The sequence below is a fragment of the Prionailurus viverrinus genome, chromosome D4 (assembly GCF_022837055.1).
Source record: "Prionailurus viverrinus isolate Anna chromosome D4, UM_Priviv_1.0, whole genome shotgun sequence".
Lineage (NCBI taxonomy): Eukaryota > Metazoa > Chordata > Mammalia > Carnivora > Felidae > Prionailurus > Prionailurus viverrinus.
Genome location: NC_062573.1, coordinates 11,079,476 through 11,097,430, shown reverse-complemented (window position 1 = coordinate 11,097,430; position 17,955 = coordinate 11,079,476). Strand labels below are relative to the sequence as shown.

General features: G+C 43.3%; 1 protein-coding gene across 4 annotated transcripts in view; it reads right to left on the bottom strand.

Annotated features, from left to right (window-relative positions):
- Positions 1-17,955, bottom strand: part of ASTN2 (astrotactin 2) — an 876,392-nt gene that overhangs the window by 588,257 nt on the left and 270,180 nt on the right. The window lies entirely within an intron of this gene.

Genomic DNA, 17,955 nt, shown 5'->3' with positions numbered 1-17,955 from the left:
AGAAAAATAACAACAACCACCATTTCTCAAAAACTTAAGCCTACAACAACCATAGGACCCACATATTCCATTCCTAGTTATTTACTAAAGAGAAATAAAAACATATGTCTATACAAAGACTTATGCATGAATGTCCATAGAAGCTTAACTCACATAGCAAAAAACTGAAATCAGCCCCAATGTCCACCAACGGGTGAATAAATAAAGCATATCCATATAATGGAATACTATTCAGCATTAAGAAGTAACTCCCAACCTATGCAACAATACAGATGAATCTCAAAGTCATTGAGTAAAAGCTACCAGACACAAAGAATACATGATTATCTGTATGGTCATATATATGTTTACCGTATGATTCAATTCATATGGAATTCTAGAAAGACAAATCCAATCTAGAGTGAGAAAAAAGCAGACCTGTGGTTGCCTGATGTTTGTGAGTGGAAAGAAGAGTATACTACAAAAAGGTCACAAGGGATCTTTTGAGGGTGATGGAAATGTTCACTGGTATATACATCTTCCAAAACTGACTGAATTGTATACTCTAAATGGATGTAGTTTATTGTACACAAAGTATACTTCAACAAAGTTGACCTCTGAACTGCATATAGAAAAATATGATTCAAGCTTGGAAAGAAATTACAGACAAATTAAAATGTCAGTAGTATTTTGATGATGAAGTTACAGGAAATTTTTGTTTTTATGATTTCACTTTCAGTAATGTTACAAACTTTCTTAAAGGAACAGAAATCACATTAAAAAAAAATAAACCAGCTTATGTCAGGTTAGATTAGGCAAGCATCCTTTTTCTGGTTAAATGTATAAATAAGATATGAATTTCTAAAACGAATTGTTTCTGAAGACTACTATTCTTGTTGATCAGACCTAAGGGCAGAGAGGTAATCCCAGAGGGATAAGTGTTCTCCCTCCTCCTCTACATTTCATGCACAAAACTGGAACAGAGACAATTCACTAATTTACCATCAATTGTGTTTTTAGTGAAATAATTCTTGTGTAGCTATCTGGGGAACTGAAGTCCTTGCTGATTGATACGCTGCATTAGCTCTGTGTTGTTTTGTGTATGGAAAAGTCATTGTGTGTGTGTGTGTGTGTGTGTGTGTGTGTGTGTGTGTGCGCACGCACCTGTGTGTGTATCCCTTTGGATCTCAGTGAGCTTGTTACTGTTTTGACTGAAAGAGAATGGTTGAGATAAGTCTAAATATCTTCCAGGGCTCAGTCAAAAAAGGCCATGCTCTTTGACCTGGTTATCTCTGGAGGGTTACACTGAGAGAAGCCAGTAGCTCTCCCAAAAGTCTGACTACCTAGAGACTACCATGTTGGAGAGGCTATTTGTAGAAGCACTGATTCAGCCCCAGCTGGATCCCTTAGCCAACAACCAGCATCAGCTGTCGGCCATCCAGTGGGCCATTGTGTATGTCCTGCCCAGCTGAGTCGTCAGAAGACTGCAGTGCCCTCCCTTCCCACCCACCCCCCGATTTTTTACCGTAACCACATGAGAGACTCCAAGCTGGAATTGCTCAGCCAAGCCCTTCCCAAATTCCAGACCCATAAAACTGTGGGTAAAATAAAATAATTGTTGTTTTTAGCCACCAACATGTTGAAAGTAATTTACTACGCAGCAATGAGCATTTGTAACAGTGACCTTGGGTGAGTCACTTGACCTCTTCCAACTCTTTAGTCTTACATCTCTAATAGGAATATCATCAACTCTTAGTACTGTTGCAAGGTTTACAAGAATTTTCAAACCTTTTAATACTGAGCAAATACTTGTGGTTTCATTTTATTTGCTTATTTACACAACACACTTACTGGATACCTACTCTATGTCAGGCCTGTGCAGTAGGCTATGGGTCTATTATTAATAAGAGATAGTCCTTCCAGCCAAGGAACTCATATTCAGATGAAGAAAAGTGGTAAAGAAGCCAGGTGATGGTGGACACTTGGGTGGCTCAGTTGGTTAAGAGTCCAACTTTGGCTCAGGTCATGATCTCACGGCTTGTGGGTTCGAGCCCTGAGTCGGGATCTGTGCTGACAGTTCACAGCCTGGAGCCTGCTTCGGATTCTGTATCTCCCTCTTGCTCTCTGCCCCTCCCCCACTCGTGCTCTGTCTCTGTCTCCCTCAAAAATAAATAAACATTAAAAAAAGTTAAAGAAACCAGGGGATAGAATCAAGTGTGACAAGGTCATCACATAAGTCAGTGCAGGAACATGCTGGGGATACATGGTAGGGGCTTGCTCCCATCATCCTGGGGGTGGTGCTGAGAATGGTCAGGATTCCAGATCAGGTGTGGAGCTGGAGGGAGGCAGGAGAGTGGAGAGAGATCATTGTATAACAGTAAGAGCATCTGGCTTGGCTGGTGTGAGTGTAAACTAAACAAGGCATGTGGACTGATGCACACAAGAAAGGCGTTCTGAGTGGCCTATGTAAATCTTGGTGAAAACAGATCTTTTTGAGGCATGGTGGAGACACCATAGTGCCTGCCTTTCATGTATCTCTCTGGGCACAGAAAAATAAAAAAAAATTAGTAGGCAAGCAAATAATCTAGAACATCAGATTCAAGTACCTGCTACCTTAAATAATCTTTGTCACTGTGGATGAGCAAAGCAGGAGACAAGGTTAATGGACAAGAGTTCACCAGAAACATCTTATGCTGCTCAATGCAAGTCTAGAGGATTGGGATACTGGGAGGCAGCTGTGGAAGCCTGACTCCAACATCTTGGCAAAGCCCCTCTTTCCAAGTCGGGTTTACACAGGGATCCACCTACCTCCTGTGGCCCAATGGGTGCCCTGTGGCCAGCACAGTTATTTCTTGATTGCCAGATGACCACGATCATTCTCACAAAGTGCACGTGTTCATGGTGTGTGTGTGCGTGCGCGTGTGTGTTTGGGAGGCAGGCATCAACAAAAACAAAACAAAACAAACAAAAAAACACTTTTCCATTCATCATTTAAGTAAGTCCATTTAACAACTCCATGCCATAAGTAGGATGAGCAGAGGGTCATAGAAGTGACGTGCAAGGTCCTGTGTCCAGGTGACAACAGTAAAAGAGCCAATTCACAGTCACCTCTGGTTCCCTACACCCAGCGCTCTTCCCGGACACCTCTTGTGGACATGTAAGAATGGTGACTGGTGGAGATTATCAGTGAAGCTTTCTTTTAGATCAATCAAGGCCTCAGACAGGTGAAGAAGAGAGAGAAGGGAACCCTATTTGGGACAAGGAAACACAGTGTCTCCTTTTCTGTGAAAAGCCCACTACTTTTACGTGCTGGACACATGAAGGGCTCTACGCAAATGCCATATTTAATTAGCTCTGGTCCAAGTGAAAAGAAACTAAATTCAATTTGCTATTTGCACTCCTTCTTTTCTCCCTTGGAGAAGTTTAGGGTTTTAAACAGCTCAGGGAGCAGGGAAAAGAAGTAAAGTTAGGAAGGAAGGAAGGAAGGAAGGAAGGAAGGAAGGGAGGGAGAGAGGGAGGAAGGAAAAGAAAAACAAAGCTGTCTAATACCCAGAGTTGTGCCAATCAAGTTGTCTTAGGTAAGAGTGGGAGACTTTGTCGGGAGGTGGTTAAAACTTTCCCCAAACCATCTCAAAATGTTGACGGGATGTTTGCCTGCCTTAGTGGTACCTGGCACCCAGTAGGTGCTACCTCTCAGTGCGGTACCTGGCACCCAGTAGGTGCTACCTCTCAGTGAGGTACCTGGCACGCATTAGGTGTTACCTCTCAGTGAAGTACCTGGCACCCAGTAGGTGCTACCTCTCAGTGCGGTACGTGGAACGCAGTAGGTGCTACCTCTCAGTGCGGTACCTGGAACGCAGTAGGTGCTACCTCTCAGTGAGGTACCTGGCACCCAGTAGGTGCTACCTCTCAGTGAGGTACCTGGCACCCAGTAGGTGCTACCTCTCAGTGCGGTACCTGGCACACAGTAGGTGTTACCTCTCAGTGAAGTACCTGGCACCCAGTAGGCTCTAGCAAGTGTTGGCCAGAAGGAATGAAGTAGGAGGGGTTGTTCTCACCAGCATCCCCCATGGTGTCATGCTACAGATGCTCTGAAGAGATGTTTTCCAATTTAATCCTGTTTGCTGAGTTACTGGCCTGTTAATCTCAAACAGAAATACCCTACCATGCGCTGCAGGTCTGCTTTTTCCTTCCTCCTCACTACAACTCCCCACTCAGCCCTCCCACATTTCCATCCCAGTAGAAAACAGCATCTTTTCAAAGCAGAAACCACCACACTGCATCTCGTTTCAGACACAACGATCCCAGGGTGAACTGCATCCCTCTGGTGCTAGATCCCACCCAAGGGTTCCCACATCTTATGACAGCAGGGCAGAAGGCAGGTGAACCCCCTTTTAAAAAACACTGTTAGGCCAAAAAAAAAAAAAAAAAAGAGTCATTTCCAACCTCTCCCTGCCTCCTCCAAGAGCAAAAGTGCTAAGTGATTTCACTGTCATTCAGAAATGGATTCCCTGACAAGTTTTATAAACTCATTAACTAAAACTTAGGAGTCCTGGGTCCTCATTCTATCAAAGCTGCCATGTGGCTTTAAGTCAGTCATTTACCTTCTCTGCTTTCTTGTAAGAGAAAAATAATTATATCCTCCCCCATATATTTTGTAAACCCATTATTCAGTTGAGAAATTCTCACATGGCCAAGTCAGAATTCTTGCTGGTTTCTCCCAAACCCGCTACCCTGCCAGCCATCCCCATCTGGGAAAAAACAATCCCCAGCCATGCACTTAATCAGGCCAAAACATGGCAGCCGTACTGGTCCCCTTTATTCTCTTCCAGAGAACAGCCAATCCATCCTTATTTCTTTCTGTCCTTTTCACTCACAATGCATTGTTCACCCTGTCCTTTTTGCTGGTCATCAAACACATTAACCTTGTTCTTGTCTCAAGGTCATGACATTGCTCCTTCTCATGCCTGGAATGTTCTTTCTCCACTTCGTATGGGCCTCTACTCACATGTCACCTTAGAGAAGCCTTCCCTGACTACCCTACCTGAAATACCCTCTTAGTACATTCCCACACACTCTATACTCTGCTTTATTTTCTTCATAACATTTATTACTATCTGAGATGAGGCCGTATCTTTGTTGCTTCTCTCTTCCATCACTATAGAACCGTCAGGAGATTAGGATCTCAGACTTTCCATCATGGTACTCTGTACTTAGTTGAGTGTCTGGCATATAGTAGGCACTCCATAAATATCCATAGAATGAATGAACAGATAATGCAGGTGAAAACATGTAGAAAAGCTCAAAGCTCCAGAGCCAAAGGGGAAATTACACATTATCAGCCTTCTTGCCCACTCCAAAGACAGGATTTACAGGTAGGTCTGGGAATCTCTTACAAATACATATACGTTTCAGGGACTCACCTATTTGGTTATATGAGGAGCTCACTGGGGAAGCAAAGGAAATGAAAAAAGGATAGATTTCATTTTTCTGGGCACAGTGTGTTATTTCCCAAATTGCTCTGAATTTCCCAGGACATGGCTTCAGGCTTACAGAGTGAGGGTGCCAAGGCCTGGTGTAGCCAGGGCAGGAAGGCCCCCATGGAGGAGCATATGGGCTTGTGTCATGAGGTAGGCAGTCCAGGAGTGGTCTCCAGGGCCCCCGCCCTCCAATGCCTCCTTCATCAGAGCCCCTCGTCCACTGGTTCCAGAATTTTCCACTCCACAGTTAATAACAAAGTTTACCCTTACCAGTTCTAGGAAGCGCACATGACTGGGGATGAGATCCACCTCAGATTCTTCCTTGCTGTGCAATTTTGAGAAAATTACTTAACCTCTTTGACTCTTCCTAAATTATTTTCTTTTATTGTTTGTAACGTGAAAAACACGGACCCTGATTCCTGCCTCACCAGCTCTTCTCTAAGCATTTGTGAGTAATAAAAATTAAGGGATCCCAGGATGACACGTCCGTTACCCTCAATTTCCCAGGAAGGTGATGAAGCCTGACTTTAGAATCTTTTCTACAGGTAGATTTTTACCAGGTGGAGGTGAACAGATGAACAGCACTGGAATGTGAAAAGATAATTCATAGCACTGCGCAGCTATTACTTCACATTAAAGGAAATGATTTGTATTCAGAGATTATGTAATTGTGAAGTGCCGAACAATTACAAAATATTTTGGCTCCTTTTGGGTATGAGGGAGGGATACAAAACCCTGAAATAGAAGAAAGTGGTGGCTCATAGGAAAATTTTGTCCTATCTGTTTGTGAATGACTGAAAACTCCACCTTCCTACACACATTCTGAACACTTCCGGCCAAATGAGTCATCCTGTTATGATGGCAAGTGTTTGCTAAGCCTCTACTACATGCCCGGTTTCTAGACCTGAACCAGTTCTCAGACAAAACCCACTGGCTAAAGGAGAGGCTGGGTACCCATAAGGAAGACTGCAAAACTACACCAAGTGTGCACAGCAATGGCTTCTCCAGGTCTTCCTCAGAGAGACTTATGGTCTGTTATTTGGGTAGTCATATCACCAAGAATATCCAGATTTTTTAAAAGATAAGATAGTTGGATAGAAGTTGACACTGATACCCAGGAACCCAAGGCTTATTCAGAATGGGGAATGTATGGACTGCCAGGTAACTGACTGGAGTCCTCCCCTATGAGGACTCCCACATGAGATGACCATTTCCCAGTCCCCAAGTGCATAATACACACAGACAGATGTAAGAAGTGGCAGAACCCGCTTTCTACTGTTCTCTTGTTTTTTTCCCATTGTTCCTCTATTATAATAAACTATCCTAATGGGGCATTTCCATATCCTTTTCCAAGCAGAGGCATTCCCATCCCCAGCCAAGAGAGGAAATCACAACCAGTATCTCATCCTGAAGGTAATGGATGTGGCAAGTGACTCTTAACGACCCTAAAGATGCAGGGATGGTGGTATCTATCTTATCTCCATTTAATTCACCAACCTGGTCCTTTAACAATGCAGATGGATCCAGGAGGATGGCAGTGAGCTACCACAAACTCAAACAAATTGTTGGCTCAACTGTAGCTGCCAGATGTGGTGTCTATGCTACAGCCAATTAACACAGCCTTGGGCACAGAGTCTATGGCTGTTGATCTAGAAAAAAAGTTTTATCCCATCCCTATCTGGAAGGAGGATCAGAAGCAGTTTCCATTCCCATGGGGTAGGCACCACTACACATTTACAGTCTTGCCCCAGGGCTATATTACCCTCCATCAGCCCAGTCTGAAGGGAAATGGATCATGAGGCCAGTCTGCAGAATATCACATCGGTCTGCTCTGTTGATGCATCATGCTGATTGGACAAGATGAAAAAGAAAGGGAAAGTGCATTCAAGAGGTGGTAAGATAGACATGATCCAAAAGGTGGGATATAAATCCTATGAAGAACTGGGGGTTTGCCACATCAGTGAAGGATTTAGGTTTCTATGGCCTATGGTATGTCATATATCTGTTCCAAAATAAATGAGAAATTCCTGCATCTTATAGTTCACACCTCTAGGAAAGAAGCAGAATGCGTGGTAGTCTTCTTAGGGTTCTAAAGGCACCATGTTAAACATGTAGGGATATTGCCTTGACCCATTTTCCCAATAGCATGGAAGGCCCCCAGCTCCAAGTGGGTCACAGATTGGGAAAAGGTTCTGCAGCAGAACAGGCTGTGGAGCAAACAACCTGCCATGTGTACCATTTGATCCACTGGACCCTGTAGTGTAAGTGTCAATGGTCACAATAACCTATATTGTTAATAACCAATAACAATGGACCTCCACTGTGTGGAGGTCATGGCAAGTGCCAACTAGGAGACTCATAAAGTAGACCCCCAAGCTTCTGGATTAAGGCCATGCCACCTGCAGTAGAGAGGTGCATTTGCAGGGGTGAGGGGAGTTTCTGGTAATGCTAATGGGTCCTATCAAGAGAGCAGGCAGCCAGATCTGCCTATCATGAGCTAGATTCTGTCCGATTCAGCACATCATGGAGGAGAAATGACACACAGAAATGGCACATCCAGGATCAGGTCCAAGCAAGGTCAGCATAAGGAAATGGCCCAGACCCCATGCCATCCACCAGTGGCACATGTCATTCACGTTACAGTTATGGCCACCTGTGGGTGGGATGGAAGGGTGGAAGGCCAAGCTAATTTCACAAAGAGATATGCATATAAGCCAAAGTCCTTCTGCACAATGTGCAGGACTTCAAAGGGTGCACTTGGCCATCTACATTGTGAAAAAAGAGGAGAGGTCCAAGGTAAGATATAAGTGGATACATGATTTAATTGGCTTGTCAGGGCCCCGGCAGAGAAAGACACCTTGCCTGTTGAACACCAACTTAAGCAAATGCCTTTGAGAAGTCAACAAGGCATTCCAGGCAGTGGCTATCAATCGGTGGTGGGTTTATTGAGGAGAGGGCCAAGACAGAAGGCCATGGAACTTGTCTTTTCACTTTCAGTGGTTCAGACATATGCCATAGCTCAATGCTCCACACAAAACATGTCCCAGCTCCCTAGAGCCTGCTTACAAAGCTTTTAGCCCTCCACCTCTTCTAAGCTGACTCTGACTACCCATGTGAAATAGAATAGTATCAAAGACAAGAGAGACCAGACAGGCAGTAAAAAGCTCCAAAAGGGGCCGGAATCAGTGACCGGCAGGTGTCTCTGGCTCTGAGATTCCACGACAAAGGAGCCAAGGATGGGAATATTTTCCTAGTACCCTAGCTCTCTCACTCAATCATGCCATCAGAATCACCAGGAAGCTGTTAAAATGCAGACTGCTGGGCTCCCTCACAGAGTGGCAAGGTCTAAGAGTCTACATCTTTAGCCAGTTCTCCAAGGATGCAATACTGGCTGTTCAGACACCACCCTTTGCCTGTCCCTGTCCCAGAGCAACAGGAACTCAGAGGCCAACCTTATAGGCACCACTCCAGACTCCAACATGCTGTGTTCTCACAGCCAGCTTCAGTGATGGAGGCCGTATGTGTTGTACTTCAGAGCCTGGCTTTGGGGTTCTACTGATCTGCGTTCAAATCCAGACTCTGCCACTGACCAGCCATGTGACCTGTGGCAAATGGACTTCACCTTGTGGGCCTCAATTTTCTCATAGAAAATGAGTCATAATAATAAAACTCTGCTCTGTAAACTGCAAAGTGCCAGCAAATATAAGAACTGCTTTCTACCGGCATGTGGCTTTTATTTTCCAATTCAAACTTTCATCTTTCAGGACACAGAGGGGTAACAACATTAGGAGGGAAGGAAAGGAAAGAGACTGTGGTGGGGGGTTATGATTCCTCCTTCCCCACCCCTCCCCACTCTTCCTTCACCCCTCCACCTCTCCTCAGCCCTCTTCTCCCAGGTCACCCTGTTTACATCTGGACTTGGGACTTCAGTGAGAAATAGCTTCCCATTTTCCTTACCCACGGTGCCAAGAGAGAATGAGTAGGCCAATGATCTCCCATCTCTATTAGCAAACCTGTCTATGTTTGTGTGGCCATCTATGATGCAATCACCTTGGTTAGCACAATACCTGGCCCATAACACTTGCACAGATATTACTTGTTGAACTCAACTGAATTTACAGCAGTTAAGGGTCCAAGATCTGGGTGGGCCCTTGTATTGTGTCTGGGTCAGTGTATGATCTTGGGTAACCCTCACCCCTCATACAGGCCTCAGTTTCTCATTTGTCAAAAACAGAGATTTCCCTGGCCTCTTTCAGCTCCAGGTGGGAACATCCTGGACAGACATCTGAATGGGGAATTGATAAGCCAGGGTCCTGGACCCAGATCTGCCACTAACTCATGGTGAAGTCACTTCCTCTCTCTGGGCCTCAGCTTTCCCATCTGCATGATGGAATGATTTCCAAGAACTCATTTCCCATTCCAAAGTCCTAAATTTCTAGAATATTTTGTTTTAGGCCTCTTTGGGGCTCAAGGTCAAGGCATTTAAGCAGTGTTTGACATGATGGAGAATGAGTGTGTTTCTTTTTATCTTGTAATGGCCACATTCACCACATCTCAGATCTTACTGGATGAAATCTCCCCTAATAACACACAGTAATAATGATCATTAATATTGCATGTAATCATTAAGGCACAATCATATTATTCTCACCTCAGATGGTAACTTTTAAATGAGAGTGCACCAATACTTTAGAGCAAGACAAAGGAAGGCAAAGATGGACTGTTCTTTGAATCACTCACTCGAATCTTCTCTACATGCATTTTAACCTTACAGGGAAGTGGCCTAAGATAGTGAAGGCACCACTGGATTTGGCTTTAAAAGCTACGGCTTCCATGCCAGCTTCTTTCACTTACTAGCTGTGTGACTGCGGGCAAGTGACTCAACCACTCTGGGCCTCAGTCTTCTCATCCGGGAATGCTTCCCTGCCCTCACAGGGCTGTTGCAAAGATCACCTAAGATAACGGATGTGAAAGTCTGTTGTAAACTGTAAAGCTCTCTGCAAACACAAGACACTGCCATGATGGTAATAAAAAGCAAATGGCACATGAATATTTCACAAGCACAGACTGGGACAGATTATTTGTAAAGTACCCCCATCTAATGGGGTTTTACAAATACACACTCCCTGCCCTTATTATGAACCTCCTAATAATCTCTTTCTAAAGCTCATCTGCAAACTCCTTTTCTCTCCCCTGTCATTTCTTCTTAATATCTCCTCTCTCACACAGCTATTTATTACTGAACGCTGGGTGGCATTTGGGGAGACAGTTGGTCAGAAAAATAGACACATTCATATTTTGTGCAGACATAAACAAAATAAAGCAAGGACACCTCGATTCTAAGCTATTAAAAAATATACATCTTCCTTGTGGGTTTGTCTGCAGTCGCTCCTATTAGTAATACTTAAGTCTGAAATTAGGTTTAACAACCCCATCCCCATATGTAGCCTCCAATCCATTCACAGGTGGCATTAATACAGAAAGGGAAGAAATAGGCTCAGATGCATTTTTTTTCCTCTGAAAAAAAAGTATAAATTTTACAAAGCCTTTTGGAGCCTCTCTTGGCTAAAGGAGAAATCCTTTTGCCATTAACTGCTCCTGCAGAGAGAGCTTGCTTGCTGCAAGATCATGATGAGGGTAAGCATTAATTAAATCTAACTGCGAGAGAATAATTATGTACACATATCCGTCAGGGCAAGTTGTCACTATCCAGTAACAAAGTTGGATACAAACTCCATCAGCAGAACTGTCAGGCGGCTGTTAAAAGGATATAAATGTGTCCCAAAAGGATCATTTCATTTAGGGGGGAAAAATTGGATTGCAAAGGATTAATGAGGCGAGGGGTTTGTGTTTTCAATTGAATGTAAAATGCAAACCGAGGAAGTTGTGATATCATCATTTAACCTTAATGTATATCTACATTTGGGTTTCTAACACGTGGTGGGGACAATTAGAACTTGTGCATCAAACCAACATTCCCATCAAGCAATGAGATTAAAGGTTAGATTTCTGTAAGTTAGATTGCACAAAAGTTTGCAAAAATCTAATTTACACAGATGGCATATTCTTAATAATAATTAGGCAAGGAAATGAATGTAAATCCCACCAGGGTAATTTGGGGATTCAGGAAAGGGCCCCCCCTTTTTTTTGTGGCTGCCTTCATGTCTGCTGAATTTCAGTCCAACCTCAGTAGCACGCACACGCACGTGTGTGCGTGCCTGCGTGTGTCCCACACAGAGGCCCCAGGTAGGTGAGGTGAGTACAAGTCTTGGAGACAGGTGCTGCAAGTGGGCACAGCTACAATGTAGGAACAGACACAGCAGTGTTGGAAGCAGGTCTAAGGGGACATACAGGCTCTAGCACTGTCTGACCATGTGACCTTGGGCTACTTGATGTCTCTGAACATCAATTTCCTTTACAAAATAGTGTTATTGAAGGGCAGCCACAACAATATATTTGAAGGCATTTAGAACAGTGACTGGCACAAAACAGGTGGCCAATTATTGCTGCTGTGTCCTAGCAGATCTAGGTCCCAAGGGAGGAAACAAACCACAACCTCAGGACCTGTTTTTCCTCACTGGCATCCTGGCTGGGGCAGTCATAGGTCGTGATGGTTTCCAGCCAAGGCAAGGAATAGGAAGCCCGTCTGGTTTCACTGCATGCTTCGTGGCCAACAATAGCAGTCAACACCAAGGTCATTTACTCCAATGCACTCATAAAACAATTTGTAGTGGTTGGTTGACTGACTGCCTACCTGTTTCCTGCTCCACAACTTGAGCCCCATAGGGGTGAGGACCTCATGTGTCTGGTTTTCTACTGTCATCCCAGAACCTAGAATGGTGTCTGACCCTCAGTAGGCACTCAGTTGAAAGTAGGAATGAAAGTCAGGTTGGAAGCCCTGGACGGGGATGTAGCAGAAGGAGCTAGAGTTGTGAAATGGGAATCAGGCGCAACAGTACTAGAGAACAGCCAGGAAGAGACTCATTCTATGCCAGGAAAGATGCCGGAAGGATGATGATCTGACTCGTCTGGCTGTACTGGGGCCACGGAAGTTGATCCAGTCACAATGAGGCCAGAGTCTATCAGAGATCCTAGCCATTCTGGGATGCTGTAATTATCAGTGTAATAACCTAGTCTTGACTTCTCAAGATCTTGTCAAGTTATTTTTAGGTCCTGCCTGAATGCATGATTTCTGCAAGAACTTTCCCCTTTTTGGAATCTATGTAGGTTGCTACAAATGCAGACATTCTGCTGAAGGGGATGGCACCGACCCTTCTCAGCCAACATCTTTCCCAAGGGAACCAGGCTGACATAGGCACAGAAGGAGGCCGGCAACATAGCTATTCCCTGGAACCTTATCTTCTCAACTAGACCATACATAGGGCCTTTCTATTTCCAGAAGATATCCTGACACAATGGACTATTTCTGTGGCCTGAAGAAGACATATGAAGAACATGGATTGAAACAAAATAATTTTTCCTGACAGAAGCCACTTTTCTGGAAATTTTCCATTACAACCTCATCTACACACACTCCCTTCCACTCCCCCACCCCCCAAAAAACAAAATAAAATCAGTGTACATTATACAGATTGCTTCTCTCTATTTCCACCTCTGATTGAAAGAAATATCTTTCAGAGGGATAAAAATTAAACCACACAAATTGCCAAGAGTCATCATTGAAAGTAAAATAAAATTTCAGGAAATTGGGCCAAAGCCAGAAAACTGAGGTCATAAAATGTCAAGACCCATAAAGAGAATTTCATACTTCTGTTGAAAAATCTTTAAACTCTAATTCTTGGGGGCAGAATTTTATATATGTTCATTTGATTATATTTTTAATAGTATAGTTTAATTTTTCTGTATTATGGTTTTGCCTACTTGATCTAATAGGAAAATTTCTGTAAAGATATTCCCTTTGATTATGTGATTAGTCAACCTGTCATTGTACTTCCCTCAATTTTTTTTTTATATATTTTGAAGCCGGGTTATTTCTGTATGTAAGTACAGATTTCATTTGTCTCCTGGTGAACTGTTCCTTTTATGATTAATGACCATCTTTATTCCTAAGAATATTTTGTTTCTTGTTGTAAAGTTTATTTTGCTGTATATTTCTACTTCTCCCCAAGCTTCCATTTGATTAGTATTTGCCTAGTATATATTTTTCTTTCCCTTCACTGTCAAACTTTCTGTGGCTCTATGGTTTAGGAAGATCTCTGGTAAATGGCATGCAATTGGATTTTACTTAATATAATCTATTTCTGAATTTTATTTTGCAAATTATATTTATTGTAATTACTGGTGCTTTGGGGCTTGTTTCTACCCTGTTATGTTTCATTCTCTCTTCTTTTAAAATTTTTATTTATTTATTTTTTAATTTAAGTTTATTTATTTATTTTCAGAAAGACAGAGAGAGTGACCAGGGGAGGGGCAGAGAAAGAGGGAAAAAGAATCCCAAGCAGGTTCTGCACTGTCAGCCCAGAGCCTGATGTGGGGCTCAAACTCACAAACTGCAAGATCATGACCTGAGATAAAACCAAGAGTTGGATGCTTAACTGACTGAGCCACCCAGGTGCTCTTAAAATTTTTATTTAAATTCCAGCTACCATACAGTGTAATATTAGTTTCAGGTGTAGAATTTACTGATTAAATACTTCCATATAACACCCAATGCTCATCACAAGTGCACTCCTTAATCCCCATCCCCCATTGATCCAGCACTGGCACTACTATTGGCCCAAATAATACAAAAATACTAATATAAAAGGATACATGTAACCCGATATTTATAGCAGCATAATCTGTAAAAGCCAAATTATGGGAACAGCCCAAGTGTCCAAAGACTGATGAAGGGTAAAGAAGGTGCGGTGTATATACACAACAGAGTATTATTCAGCCATGAGAAAGAATGAATCCTTGCCATTTGCAACAACATGGATGGAGCTAGAGAGTATTACACTAAGTGAAATGAGTTAGTCACAGAAAGACAAATACCATATGATTTCACTCGTATGTGGAATTTAGAAAACAAACCAAAAAATGATCATGAAGGAAAAAAAGAGAGGCAAACCAGTGTCCTCTTGCTCTGACTTTCTCATTATCTTTATCTCACCACACCCTACCCCCCACCCCAGCGTCCCTCACGACATCGGCTTCTAAGTTTAAAGCTGGAGCTTTGTGTTTCCTTTTCATTCTTTACCCCTGAGGAGCTCCCTTTCTTGACCTGTGATAAACATGCATGTTTTAAAAAGTTTTATTTTATTCAATGCGCACACACGCGTGTATGGGGCAGGAAGAAGGCCAGGGTCAGCTCCATGTGCCATGCTGTTGACCGTTTACCACACTCTTTGCCAGCTTTCTTTTCATTTAGGAATGGGAGCTTCGTTATAAACAAAAACTTGTTTGTTTTTAAAAGTAAATATTCTGGAAGTGCGAATTTTTCGCCCAAATACTGAAGTCCAGTGTATACGTATGAACAGGAGTCTTACCTACTCAGCCACATTCTCCTGCCTGCTCCCTGAGTGCCTCTTTGGAGCACAGCTGGTCGGCTCCTGCTACTGGCCTGTAAGCTCTACCCTGTATCCTCAGGATGTACAAACCACCTCTGTCTCAAACGTGGGAAAATGCAAAGCCTTCTCTTTATAATCTTTGAAGTGATTTACCCATTTGGTCACAGCTGAGTTAGAAAAAGGCACAAGCTGCCAGCTTCGATGTGTCTTATCCAAATCCCCCAACAGTCAGTTCTGGTGCAGGTCATATGGCTTACGTGGTTTTACATGTTCAAATGGCATGAAAACTGGACAATTTTGGAAGTCAGGGGACTCGAAATTCAGTTCCTGGGTTTGCTAATTCTTCTCTGCGGCACGGATGAGGTCTCCCCATCCATCATTTTCCGCATCTATGAGCAGGATGGATCAGATGACCTTGAAATTCATTTCCATCTCTGATGGACTAAGAGAACAAGCCTGGGGCAATGACACCTCTGAGGCATCTGGATTCACCTACAGTCACCCAGCAATTAGATGGTCAGCAGCAGGGCTTAAATGTAGGATTCTCTGCGTCCACATCTGAGATGCTGCCTCACACCAGGATTGCAGGTCAGATCTAATCCATTGCCTGTTTTTGTGTGGTCCAGGAGCTAAAAATGGTGTTGACATCTTTAAGTGGTTAAAACAAACCAAAAGAAGAATGTGTTAAGATGTGGGAATCATACAAAATTCACATTTTAGTATCCATAAATGCATTCCATTCTTTTGATTAGTAGAACGCTATTACAAAAAAAATCGTACTTATTATTATTATACTATGAATTTTGTCAAATGTGTGGAAAATTGTCTCTCATTGTGCAAGTAAGCACCTGCATAATATCTTCAAGTTTGCCTCTTGGTCAGTAAAGCCTAAAATATTTCCCATCTAGCCCCTTACTGGAAAAATGTGCTGATCCTGCATTCGACCATAGGCCCCTGCAAGGATAAAGCCAGGGTCCAAGATCAACCATCTTCCATATATCATAAGCCAGGCCGGATCAGACAACGACTTGAGATCCAAACCTCTTTAGTACTGTTTACGCAGAGGCGTAAAAAATACATATGGTCTTTTGATCAGCTACAAATGGATTTGAATCTGGGATATGGTCATCTGAACTAGATGCATCACATAATAAAAGTTCCTTCATAGATCTGAGCCTCTGTTTTTCCATCAGCAAGTTAGGAATAATGAGGTTTCCCTCATGGAGTTGTGCAGATCAGTCCAGGCTTTAACATAAGACTGAGGCTTAATAAAATCGCCATACCTGTAGGTTGTAAAAAGCAGCCCAACATTTTGTCCATTTGTCCTTCAAGAGGTGAACTCTTATTTCCCTGCCCCTTGAATCTAAGGTGATTCCCTGACTTGTTTTGAGCAACAGAATGAAACAGAAGTGGTATGTGCCTTCCAGGCTTGGGACTCAAAAAACAAAACAAAAACAAAAACAAAAAACCTTGCAGCTCCTATTCTTGTCGTTTTGAGAACCCTTCGCTATTTGAACCAGCCTTGGATAGCTGGCTGACCACAGGTACATGACTGAGGTCAGCTTTGCCTATCCCTCCAAGACCAGAACTGCCCAGTTGAGCCCAGTGCAAATGCTCAACTTGGATTAAAAGCCAAAGAAATGGTGACTGTCCTAAGTCATAGGATTCTGGGGTGTTTTATTATGCCACAACTCTGACACAGTATTTGAGCCATTCTGATGGAAGAAATATCCTAGAGATGTGACCTCAGGCCACACCAGCACCTGGCCCACAGCCACTGCAAAGGCCACTTGTGATCACCTCTCCACCCTGCCAGGCCAGGCAGAATTGACTGAGAGCCCCATGACATATTTCAGACAGACAAGGAAAACCGCCTGGAGGAGACATACACTTTCGGCAACGCAAACTTCTCTGAAAGACACATCAGAGATTTATGGAGGCAGCTGTGCACTCCGACTACAAATCAGCTCTCCCACACCTCAGCCCCACACGGCCTGAGGATCACTGGGCTGGTGGTGGCACTGGTCCTTGTGGGAAGGGCCTGAGGTCAAGAAAAGGAAAGCCAGAGCCCCAGGGAAAAGGCTACTCCATCAAATAGGCATGGCATCCCCTGTCTTTGAAGGTACCAAGGCTCTGATTTCAGGATGCAACTAATCCACGCAGTGCTTCAAGGAGCATGTCCACAAACACCTAGCACATTCTCAAAACAGCCCTGGGAAATAAGCATGGTGGGGATCACCGCATCTCCAGGTGCTGGGGATGGAATCCCAACAAGATTAAGCAGCTTCTAACTGAACTTAAGAGCTAGGGTTCCAGCCAGGGTTTTCTGACTCTAAATACTGGACTTTTCAATAGACAACAATACTTCCGAATCAGATTTATCATCAAAGGCCATTTAAGTTGGAGGAGACCTGTGGAAATTATCTCGCCCATCACCTTTGCTTTCCAAATTAACAACAAAGATTTATTGGGTACTTACCATGTTCAGTGCAGCCGGCTGAGCACTTCACATACATTAACTCTAATCCCCCAGCCCCCTTGGAGGTGGCCGCTAATACAATTTGTAGATTAGGTAATGCCAATTTAGCATAAAATGTCATTTCCTGAAGTTGAGCGAGTCAGAGGCAGAACTGGGATATGAATTCACATCCATCTGACTTCAAAACCTGAGCTTGTTTCCACAAAGACACAGTCTCTTAGATGGGGACACTGAGGCCCAGAGGGTTGAAGGTCTTGTCCAAGATCATGCAGCCCATTTGATTAATTGTCCATTAATCCGCCAAGCATTAACTGAGCACCTGCTATTTGTTAGGAACCAGGCTAGTCAAAGGAAGCCCGGGCATGACCTGGACATAGCCACTGCACTTCATGAGTTTAATTAAGGGAGAAGAGAGGTGGCCATAAATTACTCTAATAAAAGGTAATAAATGACAAATATCACAAGGAAGACAGATCAGAGGCTATCAGAGCTTCTGGCTCCTTTATCC